This window comes from Adiantum capillus-veneris, chromosome 27 (genome assembly GCF_014529385.1).
Source record: "Adiantum capillus-veneris isolate H3 chromosome 27, ASM1452938v2, whole genome shotgun sequence".
Taxonomy (NCBI): domain Eukaryota; kingdom Viridiplantae; phylum Streptophyta; class Polypodiopsida; order Polypodiales; family Pteridaceae; genus Adiantum; species Adiantum capillus-veneris.
Window position 1 is genome coordinate 76,277,310 of NC_140957.1, and position 20,753 is coordinate 76,298,062.

Consider the following 20,753-nt stretch of genomic DNA (forward strand, 5'->3'; position numbering starts at 1 on the left):
CTCAAAATTTATACACTCAATTTCAAGCATCTCGCGTGCTTCCAAAAGTGCATCAAACTCGCACACAATGCGACAACAGAAAATCTGGAATTTTCTGTATACAGTCAGTCTGAGCTGTTTATCAGCAAAACGGTGAGAAATTTGCAAAAAGTTTCTTCTGCAAAGATGTAGACCACGTCGAAATGGATGGGCAACTGAAACAGAATTCTCAGATCTGCATTCTACAAGGAGAAAAACTAATCTGAAAACTGTGCTGCTGCGCACACAGTTTTAGGGCAGCACCTTCACTTAAACACAATCTTCCACACTCCTTTCTGAGCTTCCACAAGAGCATACATCACTCTCAAATGAGCTCACAAGCTCCCATTGCATTCTCACAGCAAGTCTTTTGATTTCTTAATCTCTCTACCGTCGAGAGAGAGCGAGCTATCGCCTTGAAGCTCTCAAAGCCGTCGTGCTCTCCGCTGTCGTCGTGACTGTGCACACACGCGCTCCCTCCACACCTACGCTCTGATACCAATTGAAGGGGATCGGGGGGCACCACAGACGGAGAGTGAGAGAGAGGAGACACACGACTCTGGTCTGGAGTAACACTCGTGGGTCTCATGGTTGGTCCATTTACCCTTGATTGCACACCATTTTTGTGGCCTAATTGGTTGTCCCTGTGGAGGTATCCCTTGTCCTGGTCCCCTCATAGGTGCTTTTTGGATGTTGTTCATCATGTCGTTCATCCTTTTTAGCATATCTTCTATGGCTGAGAGTGGTGCTGTAGCAGCCAATCCCACTTGTGCTGGTTTAGTGATGCCGTTTTTACGTTTTGGTTATCCTTAGGGACATCTTCTTCGTTGAAAATTTCACAATTGTCTCCTAAGTCAATAGCATTTGACACACACGCTTCTAGGGTTGTATGCTTTTTACTATAGAGTATAGCATGAAGTTCTTTGTTTAGCAGTCCCTCCAGAAAAAAAGATACAAGTCGTTCTTTTGCAGGTATCTCCAGCTCTGGGCATCTGGCAATGTATTGTTTCGTTCGAGTTGCACAATCCCTAACAGACTCACCATGTTTTTGTTTAAAGCTATAGATTTGAGCTACCATATTATGTTTGATCCCCGTTTTGGAACAAGCAGCTACAAATCCTTGAGCTAATGTGTTCAAGTCCATGATTGACCTTGGTGGAATGTTTTGGAACCATGTCAATGCTTTTCCTTCTGATGTCATTCCAAACCCCTCGAATTGAGTATATAAATCGAATATGCGCTCTGCTCTTAGCACTTGCTTAAAGCTTGCTAAGTGGTCGTATGGATCCCCTGATCCACTATATTTTCTAACCCATTTCTGAATGTCTGTTTGTTTCAACTCCCGGTCTCCTGGCAGTTGGTCCTGTTCCGAGTCCTTTAAACCAGTCTGTTGGAAATAGTGACTTATGTAGCCCTAGACTGGCCTTAGTGTCACCCGGTTTTCTACGTGATGAGGTGGTTTTTGGTTTCTTCACATTACTCTCAGATGATCTCTCACGGTGTTCATCTCTTGGAATTATTTTTGGTCCTTGCCCCAATATCCAATCCCGTATGGAATACCCTTGGTATTTGGTTTGTTCTACCTCCTCAAGAGTCATCATAACAAAGTTGTTGTTATAACAATCCCTAAACATGTAGGTTGGTAGGTCAGCTAATCCCTTATCTTTGATCTTGAAGATATAAATGATCTTCATGGCCGTTAGTTGTCGTGGTTTGGCATGAGAAATCCACAGAAGATCTTTTATATTTCTATCTTCCCAATAATAGACTCTGATCCTAGGATTAAACGTACTAAGCTGTTTCAAAGGCTTCAAGTCTACTTGATCGTATCCCTCGGATTCTAAAGTTGGTGGTCCTTCTTTTGCTGACATATCTAGGATTATGGTGTTTACTTCTAACCCCCATTTGTCTATCACGTCAGGGTTTGCAACTTGTAAATACTGAGTTTCGTTTTGATCCATGTACATTTTTCCTTGTTTGTTTGCCCTAACCTCTTCTTCGAACTCAATACCATGGTCATCAATGCGAATAGAATACTCCTCGTTAGGGTCCAAGTAAACCTGGGCTCCATGATGGTTAGTCTTGTAAAAAGATAGTATATGCTTATAGCGCACTGTCGTTCCTGTTTCTGAGTGAGTCGAGTAAGAAGACATTTCGGATGTTGAAGCTGAAAAAGTGTCTGAGACTTCTTAAGGAATTGTGTGCAAGGAATTGCCTTGATTCACGGTTTCTTCGGTGGATACTCTACTGGAGGTTTCTTCGAGTATGCCCTGATTTCATAGTACAGGACCAGATCTAAGGTTTATATAGACTTACGAAGCCCTGAATAGAGTACTTACCTTTGGATTGACTTGTCGTCAACTTCCACTTGACTCAATTGCAACTTCCTGTCAAGCCACTGATTCCCCGTCTGCAACCTGATTCCTGTACAAATTTGATCAAGTTAGCTATTCTTCTATACAGACAATAGAGTTTTTCGCTAACTCTTGTGATTGGTCTCTGTGTATCATTTCAAATCGAGCTATGGGAGTCAATTGACTTTTAGATTTGACTTTAGCAAAAATTCAAAGGTTCGATCTGCAACCTGGAAACAGAGTGAACATGTATCAATTTTAATCCGATTGAACCCAAAATTACCTTGTGACTTTATATTATGTTGGTTTAGCACTGCATAAGCTCAAAAGTCAAAATTGATGTCTCTGAATAGCAGAAGTAAATAATCGCGATTATTTACTTTTGTCAGTTTTTTACAATTTTTGGATTGGTTTGGCAAGTATACTACTTGTTAAAGTCTTTGGAAAAGTTTCAACAAGTTTGGACAAAATCTGATCAAGTTTATCAACTGTTTTGTGTCCACAGACTCTGATTTCGAGAATTTGGCTTAAGTTTCACTTTTGGGATCCAAATTTCACGGAAATTGATTTGTGAGGTCTACTTGATATGCTTGACCTTGTGGCATACTCAACTTTGCAAAATCATCAAATTTTGAAGCAGATGTAAATAATCGCGATTATTTACTCCAACAATATTTTTGTATCTTTTTGCCCCAACTTTGACACATATCTGTTAAGCACCTTAAGTTAAGGTCACTAGCCAAGTGTTTCATCAAGTTTCGACAATTTTTGGTCAAATGGTCATCAATAATCTGTCCGCAGACTAACTTTGCAATTTTAGTCACAATTTTCAATCAAGTGATCCAAATCTTACCAAATTTGGCTTGTGGGCTTATTACAACATGGTAAAACTAGTGGTATGCTGCCTTGGTAAAAAAAGATGAAAAAGTGGGCAGATGTAAATAATTGCGATTATTTACTACTGATAAATTTTTGCATCTTTTTGGTCAACTGAGCATGTACACATGTTTATCACATCAATATAAGCTTATGAATCAATTTTCAACAAGTTTGAACAAGTTTCTTTCCCAATTCACACTCGAGATTTAAAAATTCAGTACAAACTTTAGTTTTTACCCAGTTTTTTGCCAGTTTAGTGATCCAAATCTCTTGGGCCTTTAAAAAAGTTGTTTGTACACATGCAATGAGTCAATGGTATGAACCTTGGTCAATTTAGAGCAGAAAGTTAATAATCACGATTATTAACTTCAGGCTTGAAATGAATACTTTTTTGTAATTTTTTCAAAGACAATCTTTATATGAGCTATTTTAAGCCTATGAATCAAGTCAAAACTTAATTTGGCCTAAAATGTCAAGAAAAAGTAAATAATCTGAGTTTTGGCCAACTCTTGAAATTTTTACCTCAAAGTGTCTTTGAGCTTACCAACTAGTTCAGACAACTTTTAGGCTTACTCTCAAGTCGGATTGAGTGGATTCGAGTATTTTTGAGCTATTTCTAGCCGTAGACCTAAAATTCTGTAGCTTCCAATAACAACTCACACTTGATTCTTTCAGAGAGAGCAATGTTCTAAAATCCACCTCAGATCCTACATACCCTACTTCTAGATTCTCATGCAATGGGATTGTGGAAAGTGTCCACACACACTCGTTTTCTTGTGTTTTAAGTTTTTCTGAGCAATGATCTTAAGACTTGTTTTGTCTACCAATCATTCTCAAAATCCTAATCTAATTCTACAATCCTACAATCCTAAAGGCACTCAACATGTATGATTACTTCCAAGCTACCTCTACATAGCAAAAGACGACAATCTTAAGCCATGCGATTTCTAAAAGAAAGTTTTGAACTCTAGGCGAACCTAGAGGAAGTTAAAGGATAACTTCACAAGACGCTCGTGTTTTTCCCTAGTTTAGGTCTCTTTGATCCCCGGCAGCGGCGCCAAATGTGGGACTCATGTCTAACCTCACCATCCTATCTTATTGCAGTATTAGCGAGAACCACGATTAAATTGTCAATCCATGGGACAAAGCTGACTCGACTAGTGCATAGAGGCTACAAGAGGTTGTCAATCTCTCGGAAAACAACTAACAACTCGCATCTAACTCAGGCTACACTCAAGTGACTGAAATCACCAAAAGCCAATCGCTCATCGACAAACAATTCACATCCGTTATAACATCAAATGACATCCAAACGTAACAAAAATTCTAGGACAAGTTTATAAGACCTAAGCACACATGCTTATGGTCTCAAATCCCACTTTAGGTTAAGTTCCAAAATCGCGATTATTAACAGCAGTGGATTTTTGACCTAGTCGTTTTTGACCCAGAATGCATCTAAATGCTTAGCAATGATGTCCCAATACCCCTCCTATGCTTAGTTTTCGATTTAAAAGTGTAAATTTCTAGTTATGATGAAATTAGGTCGCGGGTTGGTGACGCCAAAAGCTACGAAATACTGTGAACTGCTTACGTCAATGCGTAGAGCACTTACCTGCGGTTGCAATGCAACAAATGCAATCGCAATGTGACAAATGGGGAGGGAGTAGGAAGCACGAGAAGGAAAGGAGTGAGCATCGTTAGCTCACGCTGTGTATTTCTTATCCAAAAACTTACAAAAATTGGCTTTTATACCTTAGCCAAGGTTTTTGGGTGGTCAAAACTAATAATTTGGAGTTCTACCAAAGCTGGGTAATGATTGGCTGATACAATTTAGAAGCTTGTAGCCCTGGCTCATTAATTACAGAGTTTATTCGAGAAAATAGGAGTTACAATATTCTCGATCTATCAAAATAATAAATGTTTTACAAAGAGAACTCCGAAAAATGGTGTCCGTGTTAGCTTGCTGATAACAAGACCTGAAGCAAGGGCATCTCTCCAAACACCTTTGAAAGCAAGTGGCACTATGCAAGATGCTGATATAGGCAAAAATATTCATGATGATATTGTTAGTTAGGGGTTGTTTAAGAAAAACACCGTGCTTGGCACTACCTTGGTCGACCTGTATGCCACATGTGATGTACTTCAGAAAGCACAAAACTTACGTCAAGAGCTTCTTGTCAAGAATGTATTCTCTTGAAGTGCATTGATTGTGAGATGTGTCCACAGGGACAAGGCTAGGAAGATCTGGGCTATTTTTAGCAGATGTGAAACAAGGACATTCAATCACCTATGCTTGCAACTTGGAAGCTTCTGTCCGGAATGTCATCTCTTGGAACGCATCGAGTGCAGGATATACTCAATAGAAATAGGGCCAGAGAGCTTCGGGATGTTTTCAACAAATGGGAAATGAGGGCATTTATCCAGATGCAATCACCTATGCTTGTATCTTGAAGGTATGTGGCACTATGTAGAATGCCTGTATGGGCAACATAATTCACGATGATATTGTTAGTCATGCCCCAGGGGGTTGTTGAAACAAAACATTGTGCTTGGCATTAACTTGGTTGACATGTATAGAAGTGGCTTGGTTCAGAAAGCTCAAAATGTTATTGGGGAGCTTTTTTGCCAGAATGTCGTCTCTCAAAACGCACTGATTTTGCAGGAAAAAGGCTCACCAGGGGCAGGGCTAAAAAGCGCTAGGCTGTTTTCAACAGATGCAAAGGGAGAGTATCTATATCTCTAGATGCAATCACCTATGCTTTCATCTTGAAGGCATGTGGCAATTTGGAAGACGCTGAGATGGGCTAAAGAACTCGCGATGATATTGTTAGTCAAGGGTTGATGAAAAAAAAATGCTATGCTTGGCACTGCCTTGGTCAACATGTATGACAAATATGGTAGGACCAAGAAGCTTTGAGTTGCTTTTGTTGTGGAATTGATATTTTATTATTTATTGCAGTCGACAGGTGGAAAATATTGGATCGAGCTAGGCTATTGCAAAAGGATATTATATTTTATGTATATTTGATTATTTAAGTGCTCTTATGAGCTTTGGCCAATTCACTTATAGTCTCAACAACAAATGACTTTAATAGAAGGGTCTTATCAATCCTATCATTTGGCTCTTGAGGAGAGTTAAGAAAATAGTGACTCAATCTCTTGGAGAAGTCCTTTACTAAGGAAGAATGCTTTTTCATGCCAAAGGCTAGAGAAAGAAAAATCCATGGGGTGGGATAGCCTGACCACAGGGTTCTTCTATGAATTTTGGGAGGATTTTGAGTCCCCAATTACACAAAAGGCCAATGATCCCTGCTCAATGGGGCCCTTGATTTAGGCATTAATAGGGGTCTCATCATACTCATCCAAAAGCAAATCTGTTGCTCCTAATTGAAACACTGGTAGCCCATAACCATGATGTTGGTGGCCTATAAAATTGTTGTGACATGCTTAGAACTGTTGTAAGCAAACTCGAGAATAGGTAAGTATTCTTCCCAGTCTGACTGTTTTTTGCTGACGTATGCTCTTAGCATATCCTCTAGCACCTGGTTAACCCGTTTCGTTTGACCATCCGTTTCTGGATGATCAGTTGTACTGAGGTTTACTTGTGTACCCAATCGTTTAAATACATCTCTCCAAAAGTGGCTGTTAAACTTGGGATCACAGTCACTAACAATGTTACTTGGCAAACACAATTTGTATAGATAGTCCACAAATAACTTGGCTAGTTCCGGTGTCTTAACCGTTGATTTGGTCGGAATAAACTTACATAGTTTAGTCAACCTATCTATGACCACCCATACTGAGTCATGACCTCGTATACTGGTTGGTAAACCTACAATAAAATCCATAGAGATACTTTCCCATTTTCCATTGGGAATCTCCAAAGGATGTAAGAGTCCTCCTGCTTTCAGGCGCTCTGTCTTGTTAACTTGACATTTTTGGCAATGCAAGACATAAGCTTGAACAAAGCCATGCAGACCTGGCCATTAAAACTGTCGTCGTACGAGAGAATAAGTTTTTTTAATCCCCGGGTGCCCTGCACTTGGACTATCATGACATTCATAAAGAATCTGGCGTCAAATGTCTGTGTCCGTCGGTACACAAACTCTCCCCTTGTGGAGTAGGTACTCATTGTCGATGGTAAACTGCTTCCATCGTTGTAGTTCATCACTTGAGAAAGGAGAACTAGGTGTGGAGGTTAACTGTACACTACCTGCATTGGAGTGAGAAGGATCCCTCTTTTGAACATGGCTCCACACTTTGGAATATGTTGCATCTTGCTCATATTTGCCCTTGAGAGAATTTAAAAATTCACTACGAAGTTCCATGAACAAGAGCGAATTGATCTCTGGCATTCGACTTAGAGCATCTTCCACTACAGTGTATCGGTCTTTGCGATACCTTAATTTGGCGTCATATTCCTGAAGGATCTTGGCCCACCTGGCTTTTCGACCCTTTAAATCTATTTTTTGTGTAAACCATTTGATGCTTTCATTGTCAAACACAATCTCGAAGTGAGTACCATACAGATAATGCCGTCATGTCTTTAAGGCAGACAATATTGCATAGAGTTTGTGTTCGTAAGCAGAATAGTTCTGCTAGCTGCATCAAGCTTCTTACTTTCAAATGCAATCGGCCGTCCGTCTTGTAACATGATTGCTCCAATAGCACGATCACTGGCATCCGTTTCCAAAACGAATGGTTTCAAAGGATCTACAATAGCCAGTATAGGAGCTGTAGCTAATGCATCCTTGAGCGTATCGAAACTGACTGTTGAGCGGATCCCCACTGAAAAGCTTTACCTTTGCCTTTTAGTTGATCCATCATAGGAACAACAATGTGAGCGTAGTTTTTAACAAACCGTCGGTAAAAACCTGCAAATCCTAAAAAGATCTGTAATTCTTCTAGATTTTTAGGAGGTGGACATTTCTTGATGGTATCCACTTTGGATTGATCCATGTGTAGGCCATTAACTGAAATAACATGCTTTCATTGTCAAACACAATCTCGAAGTGAGTACCATACAGATAATGCCGTCATGTCTTTAAGGCAGACAATATTGCATAGAGTTTGTGTTCGTAAGCAGAATAGTTCTGCTAGCTGCATCAAGCTTCTTACTTTCAAATGCAATCGGCCGTCCGTCTTGTAACATGATTGCTCCAATAGCACGATCACTGGCATCCGTTTCCAAAACGAATGGTTTCAAAGGATCTACAATAGCCAGTATAGGACCTGTAGCTAATGCATCCTTGAGCGTATCGAAACTGACTGTTGAGCGGATCCCCACTGAAAAGCTTTACCTTTGCCTTTTAGTTGATCCATCATAGGAACAACAATGTGAGCGTAGTTTTTAACAAACCGTCGGTAAAAACCTGCAAATCCTAAAAAGATATGTAATTCTTCTAGATTTTTAGGAGGTGGACATTTCTTGATGGTATCCACTTTGGATTGATCCATGTATAGGCCATTAGCTGAAATAACATGCCCTAAATAATGAATTTCATCTTTGAGAAAATCACATTTAGATTCCTTGGCATATAACTTGTTTGTGCGTAACAACTCAAATACCTGCCTGAGATGTTGTAAGTGTTCTTCTTCAGAAGCACTAAACTAGAATTTCATTGAGGAAAACAATGACAAATTTGCCCAAATATGGCTTCAAGACACTATCCATAAGTGTCATGAATGTTGCGGGCGCATTGGTTAACCCAAAGGGCATCACCAAAAACTCGTAGTGTCCAAACCGTGTTCGGAATGCAGTCTTAGGTATATCGGCAAGCCGAATACGGACTTGGTGATATCCTGATCGCAAGTTAATTTTCGTGAAAATGCAAGCATGAGTTAGCTTATCAAATAACTCATCTACTCTTGGCAATGGGTATCTGTTCTTAACTGTAACCGCATTTAAGCCCCGGTAGTCTACGCACATGCGCATACTGCCATCCTTTTTCTTCACTAAAAGGATAGGCGAAGCCCATGGTGAAGAACTGGGTCGTATAAACCCTCTGCAAAGGTAGTCAGCAAGCTGACGTTCCACCTCAGCAACCTCTGAGTAACTCATACGGTATGGTGATTTACTAACAGGTTTATAGCTTGCAGCCACGTCAATGCCATGTTGTACTGAGCGTGTCGACGGTAATCCTGATGGCAAATCATTAGGAAAGACATCTTGAAATTCCTTTAATAATTTTTGTAATTGATTAGCAATGTTTGCTTGTGTAGAATTAGCAATTGGTGGAATAGAGGAGACAGAAGCATGCGGCGTTGAGGAATGTTGAATAGACTCAATGTTAGAAAGAAAATGAGACAGTGAGTAACACAAGAAAACCTGTTCTATTTCATTATCAGAAACGAGCTGCATAAGCTCAACAGTACAAATCAGTGGTGATGAAGGTATATCCTTTTCTCCTAACAACAACACATGTGCGCCATGGGATTCAAACATCAAGCTGTTGTGCTCATAGCTACGCTGCAGTGATGGTCCTAGGCTATGCAACCACTCCCTACCAAGAACCACATCAGCCCTTTCCATGTTCATAACTTGAAAATCCAAACAAGTAGAATACCCTTGTACATCCAATGGAACAGCTTGGCATTGAGTATCCCATATTTCAGTATCATGTCCATTCATCATTGCTACCTTGTAGCAGTGGGTACTCGGAGTTTGAGGTAGTTTGAGATTTTTCACCAATCCATAGTTGATGAAATTGTGAGTAGCACCGTCATCTACCAAGATGCGTTGGTACAGCCAAACTGTGTCGATCTATGGAAGTGCAGCAAGTCGAGGCATAGGATTTTGCAGGCAAGTGGCAAAGACGTTGAGCATATATTTGATGGAGCCAGGAGCCAGGTACACCGAGTTGGAGCAGTTGCTAGTCAAAACTGCAAGTGTTTTTTTTGCTATCACAGGTGGCAGCCGCATATGCTTATATCACAATGTTGGGAACAAGGCAAGGGGTGCTGGATGCATGTGCCATGAAGTTTATGCTATGGGATTTGGAGCAAGATGTCTGCAAGAGGCTCTATTTTCTAGGGTATGTATGCTATAACATGTCCATTGAGGGCTCAATTGCCAGTGAGGGCAGCTCAAGTTTCATGATGGTCGTAGTACTCTCAACGGGGTTCTTTTACCCAAGGGCCATCGATATCCGGGATTCTTTTCATTGGCCGACCAATGTTGATGGATCTTGCAGAGAAGCATACTCTGGACCAATGATTATCAAGGGTCAATGTTGGAGTAAAGCTGAAGGTGGTAGCCGGGCACGTGGGAATCCATGCCAAGTTCGATATTTTTTAAAAGCTAACGGTGAATCCTGGAATTTAAAAAAACGGGCAGGTAGTTTTGCATGGGGAAAAGGTGGCCAGCCGAGTGGAGGGCGATACTTGGAGAGTGCATGCAGACAGGTGGTTGCCACTGAGAGTTGCTAGAAGGCGGCACTGCAGGGGAATACAAAAGGAGGGAGGCCTGTTGATAGACGAAGCGACCAATAGCGAGGTCGCTATTGGCCTAGCAGAGGAGGAAGGCGTTGCTTGAAGGGAGCCGCCAGAGGGAAACGGGGTTGACACCAGGGAGAAGAAGGGCCGCCAAAGCTGTTGAGGGGGCTGCCATATAGAGGTGGAGGGCTGCCATATCGGGCAGGAGGTACAGGTCAGGGGTGGTGGCTCTGAGGAGAGCGCAGTACAGGAGGAGGACGGGGGCTGGTTTATGAAAGCCCGTCAGGGACCAAAAGGGAAGGCAGCTAGGGTCTCGAAGGGTCTGGCCATAGAGTAAAGCTGCCATAAGGGAAGACAAGGCCTGAGGGGCCGCCAGTGCATGAAGAAGTCAAGGGAGGGCTGCAGCCAGTAAGCAGCGCCATAGGGAGCCAAGAAGGGGCTGCAGCTAGCGACCATATCACAGGAGGAGGAGGCACCGTTGCAAACTGAGTCACCTTCATAAAATAGCGAGTGAGCTTGACCATGAGTATTTGAAGAGATGAAAGGAGCTGAGAAGGTTCTCGCCATATCAATTGGAGAGGACAAAAGACAAAGAAGCCGGAACTCGAATCAACATCGAAGAGGGAGATCATAGGCATGCTTGGAGTATCATTGTTGTACATCCTATAATGGAAATGTCTACCATGATATTGGTCCAGTCAGTTCTCACATCAATGTCGATTTTCTCTTTAGCTATTATAAGCCATATGTGTGTGTGAGTAGGATATGTGCGAGGGGTAGTAAAGCTCGTGGTATCTAATATGTGTGAGAGCTCCCTATATGTATGTCGATGCATACAAGTTTGTAAGCTTGAGGGCAAACAGGTGTATGTCAAGGATTGGGTAGGAATTTGAGTATCGATTGTTATTGGTTTGCCTATTTGTTGCATGGTGCTCTAGAGTGTTATAGAGAGAGGCTATCCGAACCTACTTTGCAATCTGATCTATCTAGTCAGGGTTGGTCGGGATTGGGCCTGGACATTAGTTGTTTGAAGATTTTGTATCTGGATGTGTGTTTGCTAGGGGATAGGGGTGTTGTGAGATCACTAGGCTATAGAGAGGCATTTATACTATGTGCTGGTGGTTTTCCCATTTCCCCCTTTCCATCTTGTGGTGCCCCCACTGAGGATCCATTGATTGCTTCCTAACAAGGTGTTCTTAAATCAAGATGAAGCAGGATTTTGGGCCGGTGTTCAAAGGAGATGGAGATGCTGACGATTGGCTTGCCGATTTTGATCTATTTATGCTGACAGTACTGCGGATGCCAGGTGATGAAGCAAAGCTCTAGACTCTACCTTTGGTGTTGCGAGGTAAAGCAAAGGTTTGGTTCGATGGCTTAGAAGAGGTGCACAAGCAGGATTGGATCGGATTTCGAGAGCAATTATTACAAAGATATCGAAAGGTGGTGTCGGCTTCGGAAGCAAATGCAAAGATCAAAGGTTTGCAACAAGACATAAGTGAAAATTTTGATGCTTTAGTTGATAAATTTGAAGCTTATTGGGAGAATTTGGCGGCTGCTACCCAAGCAACCAATTCGAGATACTTGAAGCTCGAAAGGTTTCTATCATGCCTGCATCCATATGTTCATGAGAGAGTCGATTATGAAGATCCAAGCATTTATGATGAAGCCGTCAGAATTGCCAAAGCAAAGAGTCGGAAGATGAAGAAGAAGATGGAGGCAGGGTTGCTACAGTCGGCAATCACGGTAGCCCGTGGACCTAAGCCCAAGCAGATCAATGAGTGTCAAGAGGCAAAAGATCCCTTTTTTTGCTGATATGAATGTGATCAAAGCACATGAAGCCGATGCCAGGATAGAAGAGGTAGAAGAAGTACCAGTAAGGGCTCAAAAGTTGTAGAGAGGTATATTCAGAGTGCCACACAGCTTGCTTCCTCAAGAGAGTGAGGTCATAAAAGATCTTAAAGAGGAGGTTTCAGTTCCAGAGCTGGCAATGAGAAAGGTAGCAGTGGTCCAAGAATTGACAAGTTCTAAAGAGGAATCCGAGAGCTCTCATAGCTCTAGCAGTAGTTTGGACACAGATAGCATGTGGGAGGTAGGGTTGCTACAATCGGCAATCACGGTAGCCCATGGACCTAAGCCCAAGCAGATCAATGAGTGTCAAGAGGCAAAAGCTCCTTTTTTTGTTGATATGAATGTGATCAAATCACATGAAGCCGATGCCAGGATAGAAGAGGTAGAAGAAGTACCAGTAAGGGCTCAAAAGGTGCAGAGAGGTATATTTAGGGTGCCACACAGCTTGCTTCCTCAAGAGAGTGAGGTCATAAAAGATCTTAAAGAGGAGGTTTCAGTTCCAGAGCTGGCAATGAGGAAGGTAGCAGTGGTCCAAGAATTGACAAGTTCTAAAGAGGAATCCGACAGCTCTCATAGCTCTAGTAGCAGTTTGGACACAGATAGCATGTGGGAGACAGAATCCCGGTCTTCTAGGTATGAAACTTATGATGTCTTTCATGTAGATGAAGCTGAGAAAGATGTATGCGAGTTGCCTGCCAGCCATTTGAAGGTCGAGGAGATGCATAGTGCAAGTGTGGGAATGTCTTGTGTGAATCTGCGAGTCGAGTAGCCATCTCTTGTGTCTTGTGATGGTGAGTCCCTATTGGAGGAAGAAATGTGGTTTGATTGTGCATCCAGTTTGATTGAAGAGCAGGTTTTGGAGGATCACTTGCAGGAGCTGGAAGCAGAAACAGAGGTATGTCGAAGTGATTTGTCTATGCAGGGGGTGGGGCAACCTTGCCTTGGTGAGCATGTGGAGGTGTACTTTGAGGTTTCGGAGTTTGTGTGTGGCCGTGGAGAGTTAGCTCTGGCATGAGACTCTATGGAAACTGGTACAGGTGTAGCCTATGAGCGTGAGGCTCCATGCAACGAAGAAGGTGACACGAATCTTGCAGGTGATGAGGTGTTTGAAGAGCAGGTTGTCGTTCTAGCAGGTCATGCTCTTGAAGATGAAGAGATGGTCTTGGAGCCATGTTTAGAAGATTTGGATACAGGTTTGCAAAGTGATCAGGTTGGCTTGGCTATGCAGCAAGTGAAGACAAATGGCAGGGTCTTGCTATTTTATGGGATGCTATGGATACATGTGTTATGGGAGGTTGCTTTACAGGTGTCTTTGTGTCAGTGGTGAGGCTTTTTTGATGAAGACTATGCTACATACGATTCTATAGCAGATGGCATGATAGCTGTTTATGGTACAGGTGTTTCAAATGGTCAAAATCATGCTTATGGTTGGCAGAAAGACTTATGGATGCAGGGTGATGAAGCTTCATGCTATAAAACGCTAGAGAGGTGGCTTGTCTATTGGCATACAAGTGCGAAGGAAGGCTTGGATATACATGCTTTACAGGTGGATGGCCACGGCTAGTGCTTTATATTTGATCTAGGTGGACTCTATGTCATGCTTGGGGAAGCTTCGAGCTTTCCATTTGACCCTGGCGGGTGGTGCAGTAGCAGATGATTTTCTCTCTATCTCTATCCTATCTATATAGACACTATTATTTTTCTTATGCAGTCTATAGCTCTATTTTATATCATTCTCTCTATACATACTTATTATACCTAAATAATACTGTGGTTGAGCATAAATGCTCAACGAGGGGGTGGGCAATGATGGTATAGCCAAACTGTGTTGATCTATGGAAGTGCAGGAAGTCGAGGCATAGTAGTTTGCAGGCAAGTGGTAAAGACCTTGAGCAGATATTTGATGGAGCCAGGAGCCAGGTACATCGAGTTGGAGCAGTTGCTAGTCAAAACTCCAAGTGTTTTTTTGCTATCACAGGTGGCAGGGGCATATGCTTATATCACAAGGTTGGGAACAAGGCAAGGGGTGCTGGATGCAGGTGCCATGAAGTTTATGCTATGGGATTTGGAGCGAGATGTCTACAAGAGGCTCTATTTGCCAGGGTATGTATGATATAACATGTCCATTGAGGGCTCAGTTGCAAGTGAGGGCAGCTCAAGTTTCATGACGGTCGTAGTACTGTCAACGGGGTTCTTTTACCCAAGGGCCATCGATATCCGGGATTCTTTTCATTGGCTGACCAATGGTGATGGATCTTGCAGAGAAGCATACTCTGGACCAATGATTATCAAGGGTCAATGTTGGAGTACAGCTGAAGGTGGCAGCCGGGCACGTGGGAATCCATGCCAAGTTCGATATTTTTTAAAAGCTAAAGCTGAAGCCTGGAATTAAAAAAAACGGGCAGGTAGTTTTGCATGGGGAAAATGTGGCCAGTCGAGTGGAGGGCGACACTTGGAGAGTGCATGCAGACAGGTGGTTTCCACTGAGAGTTGCTAGAAGGCGGCATTGTAGGGGAATAAAAAAGGAGGGAGGCTTGTTGATAGAGGAATCGACCAATAGCGAGGTCTCTATTGGCCTAGCAGAGGAGGAAGGCGTTGCTTGAAGGGAGCTGCCAGAGGGAAACGGGGTTGACACTCGGGAGAAGAAGGGCCGCCAAAGCAGTTGAGGGGCTGCCATATAGAGGTGGAGGGCTGCCATATCGGGCAGAAGGTACAGGTGAGGGGTGGTGGCTCTAAGGAGAGCGCAATACAGTAGGAGGACGGGGGCTGGTTTATGAAAGCCCGCCAGGGACCAAAAGGGAAGGCAGCCAGGGGCTCGAAGGGTCTGGCCATAGAGGAAAGCCGCCACAAGGGAATACAAGGCCTGAGGGGCCGCCAGTGCATGAAGAAGTTGAGGGAGGGCTGCAGCTAGTAAGCAGCGCCACAGGGAGCCAAGAAGGGCCTGCAGCTAGCGACCATATCACAGGAGGAGGAGCCACCGCTACAAACTGAGTCACCTTCATAAAATAGCGAGTGAGCTTGGCCATGAGTATTTGAGGAGACGAAAGGAGCTGAGAAGGTTCTCGCCATATCAATTGGAGAGGACAAAAGACAAAGAAGCCGGAACTCGAATCAACATCAAAGAGGGAGATCATAGGCATGCTTGGAGTATCATTGTTGTACATCCTATAATGGAAATGTCTACCATGATATTGGTCCAGTCAGTTCTCACATCAATGTCGATTTTCTCTTTAGCTATTATAAGCCATATGTGTGTGTGAGTAGGATATGTGCTAGGGGTAGTGTAGCTCGTGGTATCTAATATGTGTGAGAGCTCCCTATATGTATGTCGATGCATACAAGTATGCAAGCTTGAGGGCAAACATGTGTATGTCAAGGATTGGGTAGGAATTTGAGTATCGATTGTTATTGGTTTGCCTATTTGTTGCATGGTGCTCTAGAGTGTTATAGAGGGAGGCTATCCGAACCTACTTTGCAATCGGATCTATCTTCTCAGGGTTGGTCGGGATTGGGCCTGGACATTAGTTCTTTGCTAGGGGACAGGGGTGCTGTGAGATCACTGGACTATAGAGAGGCATTTATATTGTGCTGGTGGTTTTCCCATTTCCCTCTTTGTAGCGTACCTTGTGCCCTTGCAGATATCCGTGCATACATACTAACTCATGTGGTCCAAAGGTTTTTTGCCACATGGAAGCTGTGAGACATCATTCATGCACCACCTCAATGTGTGTTACTTCCACTGTGGAGAATTTTGAGGAAGACTCAAGTGGCAGTAGTTTCACCATGTGCACTGCTTTGTCCTTTCCCTGAGTAGTAGATTTTGCATTGGGACAATCCTTTTTGCCATGGCCTCTTCCTAAACATTGAAAACATAGCTTCTCTTTCTTGGCTTTATCAAAATCCTCGGGAGAGAGAGGACCCCTGGACCCCTTGGGTTTTTTAGATGCATCTGAATTAGCAAATAGAAAATTTTTTTTATTGTGCCCGTACTGCGTGCATGTATTACCATGTATACTAGCAGGTACGTTACTATTATGTGTTTTCTTATCATCAGGGTCATCATGAATATGTGCTTTCACTATGGCTTCCTCAAGTGTTTTAGGGTCTTGGGTCTTGACATACTTCTTAAGCTCTGGTGTCAGACCTCATATAAACCCTCGTACTTGTTGAAAGATATCCAAGCCTTCCAACTTGAGGATAACGTCCCGATAGTGAGAGATATATTCAAGGAGTGATGGGTATTGGTGCATGGAACATGTGTCCCAAGCCGTACAATTCCGATCGGCCTCGTTTGTAGGAAAAAATTCCTTGCTAAACATTGCTTCAAAGGCTGCCCAACTCTGTGGTATGATGTTCTTCTCCTTGAGAGACATCCACCATTTGTAGGCCTTGCCTTCTAAAGTTAAGCTCGTTTGCAGAGTTCTGACTGCATCCGGAGTACGCCGTAAGGCATGAATTCCATCCCATTTACTGAGAAAGATGTTCATTGCATCCTTATTGCGGTCTCGATCTTCGCCCTTGAAAAATGGTGGTTTAAAGTTCTTTAACAAGTCATCCACCTCTTTGGCAGTGAGAGTATGCAGTGTTTCATTAATTGGGCCTTGCCCTTGTGTTCCAACTTGCTCATGCATGTGGGTGTCATCAGGACTCTTAGACTGCTGATGCATTAATTGAATCACTAATGTGGAAAGTTTAGTAACATTTTCATTTAAAGCTTTAAAATTTTCATCCATGACTGTCATGCGTGTCTGAAGTGCACGAAATTCTTGAATATCGAGCAATTTGTAAGTATCTTCTCCTGCGTAGCGTCGCGGGTACTCTCCTTGAGAGGATCCGGCCGTGAGCCGTCATTGGTAGGATTAGGAGTACTTTGCTCAAAATTGAATTTCATATTGATATCCGAATCCATGGCTACACAGTGCGATGAAAGAAGTACTCAGATAAAAATACCTGATGTTCAGAGTACTCACTAAGTATAGGAGCTTTGCTAACTCCACTTGTGCGTCGTAGCCCCTGACCGTTGAAAAAGAAAGAACTTGCACAATCGGCGTAGAAAACAAACTCCGAAAAATTGCCCGTGGCTCACAAGAGGACTGAAATCTTTCAGTGGAGATGGTTGAATCGTCACCGTTTTGAAGAAGCTTGATTGTTGAAAGCTTCCTTAATCGGCGAACCATTATGTTGCATACACTCCAATCAAAACTGTCACAATTGTAAAAATATGCAGAAATCTAGAATTTCTGCAAGGACTGAGCGGAACGTCAAGCTCTGGTAAAAGCCGACATGGCTTGATGCTTGCACCGAGCACGGAGGTTGATGCTCGTGACTTGCCTTGCCTGTGGGAAAGACCACCAAGGAGAAGAAAGGCTCAAAAAATTGAATTTTTTTGGCCTTGCTATGTGAAAACGAAAACTCTTTTGACGAGTTCTGTCGCAGGCATCGTGAGCACAAGGGAGAGAGTGTGCAGCTTGCACGGCCACAATTAGGCCAAGTGCTCCTGGAAGCTCCCCATTGAAGCCATGGCGCTCCTGTCAAGCCAGAGATCGCGCAATTTCATGCACCACACAATCGCATCCAAAACAGGACACGATACCCGATTTAGGCAAACAAGCTGCTATTTTTGGGAAAATCCCTAAAAAGACCACGGTTCACACCTTAAAGCCCTCTTTCTAGGAGCCAAAAGTGAGAATGCCTAGAGAGAGAGTGCAAGAGACACCTCCTAGGCCACATAAGCTCTGATACCAGTGTAAGAACTAGGGAAACTAGACTAGAGATCCTCCTCCCAACCTCCCATTATATAGGTGGGCTCCTAGCCCCTTGTCCTAGACGGATCCCCTGTCCACACTGTCTAGCCCGGCCCTTGGCCGTAGTCCATGACTATCCTAGTCCTTAGGTTACAGGACCCTTGTCCTGACAGCTTTTGAGGTCAAAAGATCAATCAAGAAAAGGTTTTCCACTTGCCCCTCTGCTGTTTGCCATCTCCTCACATCCGTTTGTCACACTGTTGGCATCCAACACTGTGAGAGAGGAGGCCTCATAGCAAAACAATTTTGACTCACTTCTCTTCCTAAAATCTTTCCTCCATGTGGTTAGAAATGCTCTAGATATTGTGCAAGCATTTGTGTTGGCTTCCGTGTCAAAACAAAATGTTGAAAAATCTAGATTGATCTCTATGTTAGAAAACAACTCGTTTGATCCTTTGGTGTGGACCAGAGAGGTAGTGTGAAAAGGTAAGATATTTAGACACCTTGGTGCTCCATTGGGGGTTGGGGTAACACACAAGCAAAGACTCCAATGGGTCTTGTACAAGGTCAAGAGCAAGATGTGAAGGTGTGAGTATGTGTTGATCCCCTACATAGACTTTACTGGCCCGATTCTCAAGATAGCTAAGTGCCAATGGTAAGAGTTATTGAAACCAATGAAATGATATTTGTGGAAAAAGAACACCAAAGATGCAATGCCTTAGCAATGGGAATGGTGGGAATCCGTTGCAAGACCTGTGGAACAAGGAGGGTTGGGGCTTAACAGCCCAATTACCCATGCAAAGGCCCAATGTTCCAAATTCCTTACCAAAATCTCTAAGCAAGATGAGGCTTGGACTATATTATAAGATTCATGATTGGAAAGGAAAAAATCTACTCACAGGGTGGCCAGTGCAAAGGTCTGTAGTTGCACATAAGCTGATCGTCCCTACATAGTCACACCTTAAACAGGGAGGAATAAGGAGGCAGCTAGCACGGAAGTGCAACACAGCTGTGGAGGCACTAGAGTCGAGAGAGTTAACTAGATACTTTTAGAACTTCATCTCTCACTGGTCCCCTTGGCTCTCTAAAACCGGCAATATATCATTAAATCCTCTTTTTTAGGGAATCCTCTACAAAGATAAATAACAAACGTCTAAGTCATTTGGGCCAGTTTTTGGGACAACAATACTAAAAAATGGAAAGATATTGACCAACTAGCTTTGCATTTCAACCTTAGTGGGACAAAAAATCTAATGGCAATCAGAGCGCTTGAAGGGCTATACAACTATTGTATGCCAGTGTGTGAATCCAAGTTTGAGTGGAAAGCGTGGCAGTGGCCTAAGTGCACGCATTTTTGGAAACCAAAAACCAAAGACGTTTATCTATCTCTTATGGGCTTCATGGATTGGTTCTCCCCTCAGTAAGCAATGGGGTAGACAATGGCCAGAGACAAGATGGAAGGTAGTATTGAAGAACATTTGGGCTCCACAATGGCCCTCAACAACGAGGTGATTTATTTGGAAGGTTTTACTAGGGCTCTTACTAGGGGCACTATTGACAATTGTGAGAATTCACACCAAAGGAATCAGCCCAAATAGATGTAGCGGCTCCAAAATATCTTGTGAGGATTTGCCTCACTTGTTTAGAGATTTCCCATCTATCAGTGGCCTAGCAGGAAAAGTTTTCAAGTGGGTCCAAAGGACATGGAGGATAGTCTTTTTCAAGAATTTCCTTGGAGAGATGATGCTCGATAGCCAAGTGCTCCCGATTTGCATACAAATTGTCAGGTTTTGCTTCTTTAAAGCAATCTTGAAGGCCGAGAACCATAGAGTTTTTGAAAAGACTATGGTAATTGCTAGCTTCTCTTAAATAGTACTGGAAAGCAAGGAACTGATTATCTTTATTGGTATGAGAAAGACCTTGAAAGAATGGTATTGGGCCATCAACTCAGTGTTGACAAGATATAACTGACCTGTTGAGGGACTGTTGGTTGCCTCTTTGAGGAGCCTAGTTGCTATCAATTGTAATTTTGCTTCCCCTCAAGGCTTGATACAAGCTTGAGGCTCCTTTATACATTATGTTGATGAATAAAATACACACACTCACTATTGTGAGTTTGGAAAAAAAGCGTCTTACCGAGATCTCTTAAGAATCCAATTATATTGGACCAGAGAAATGATATTAATCCTGTCAAAGAGAATGTGTGTCTGTGTGTGTGTATGTAAATTGGTGGTAATTCATAGCAACCGGAGTTAGGTTAAAAAATGGAATCCGAGTCGATAGTATTATGAGGAGCGGAACTATGTGAGTAAATCCTACCATACAATTGATGGTTAGCAGGCAAAGTGGTCAAATGAACCTAAGGTTAAGTGCCAAGTATCAAATTGGATGTATAAATTCCCGACCTACCCATGTGTGGGTATGCATAAAGAAGGCAAATGAACCACTAACCGTTGATCTCAAAAGTGGGGAGAGG

General features: G+C 42.8%; 1 pseudogene; it reads left to right on the forward strand.

The window, feature by feature from the left end:
• The first annotated feature begins 11,667 nt into the window (after positions 1-11,667).
• Positions 11,668-14,925, forward strand: LOC147422217 (uncharacterized; annotated as a pseudogene).
• The last annotated feature ends 5,828 nt before the right edge of the window (positions 14,926-20,753 follow it).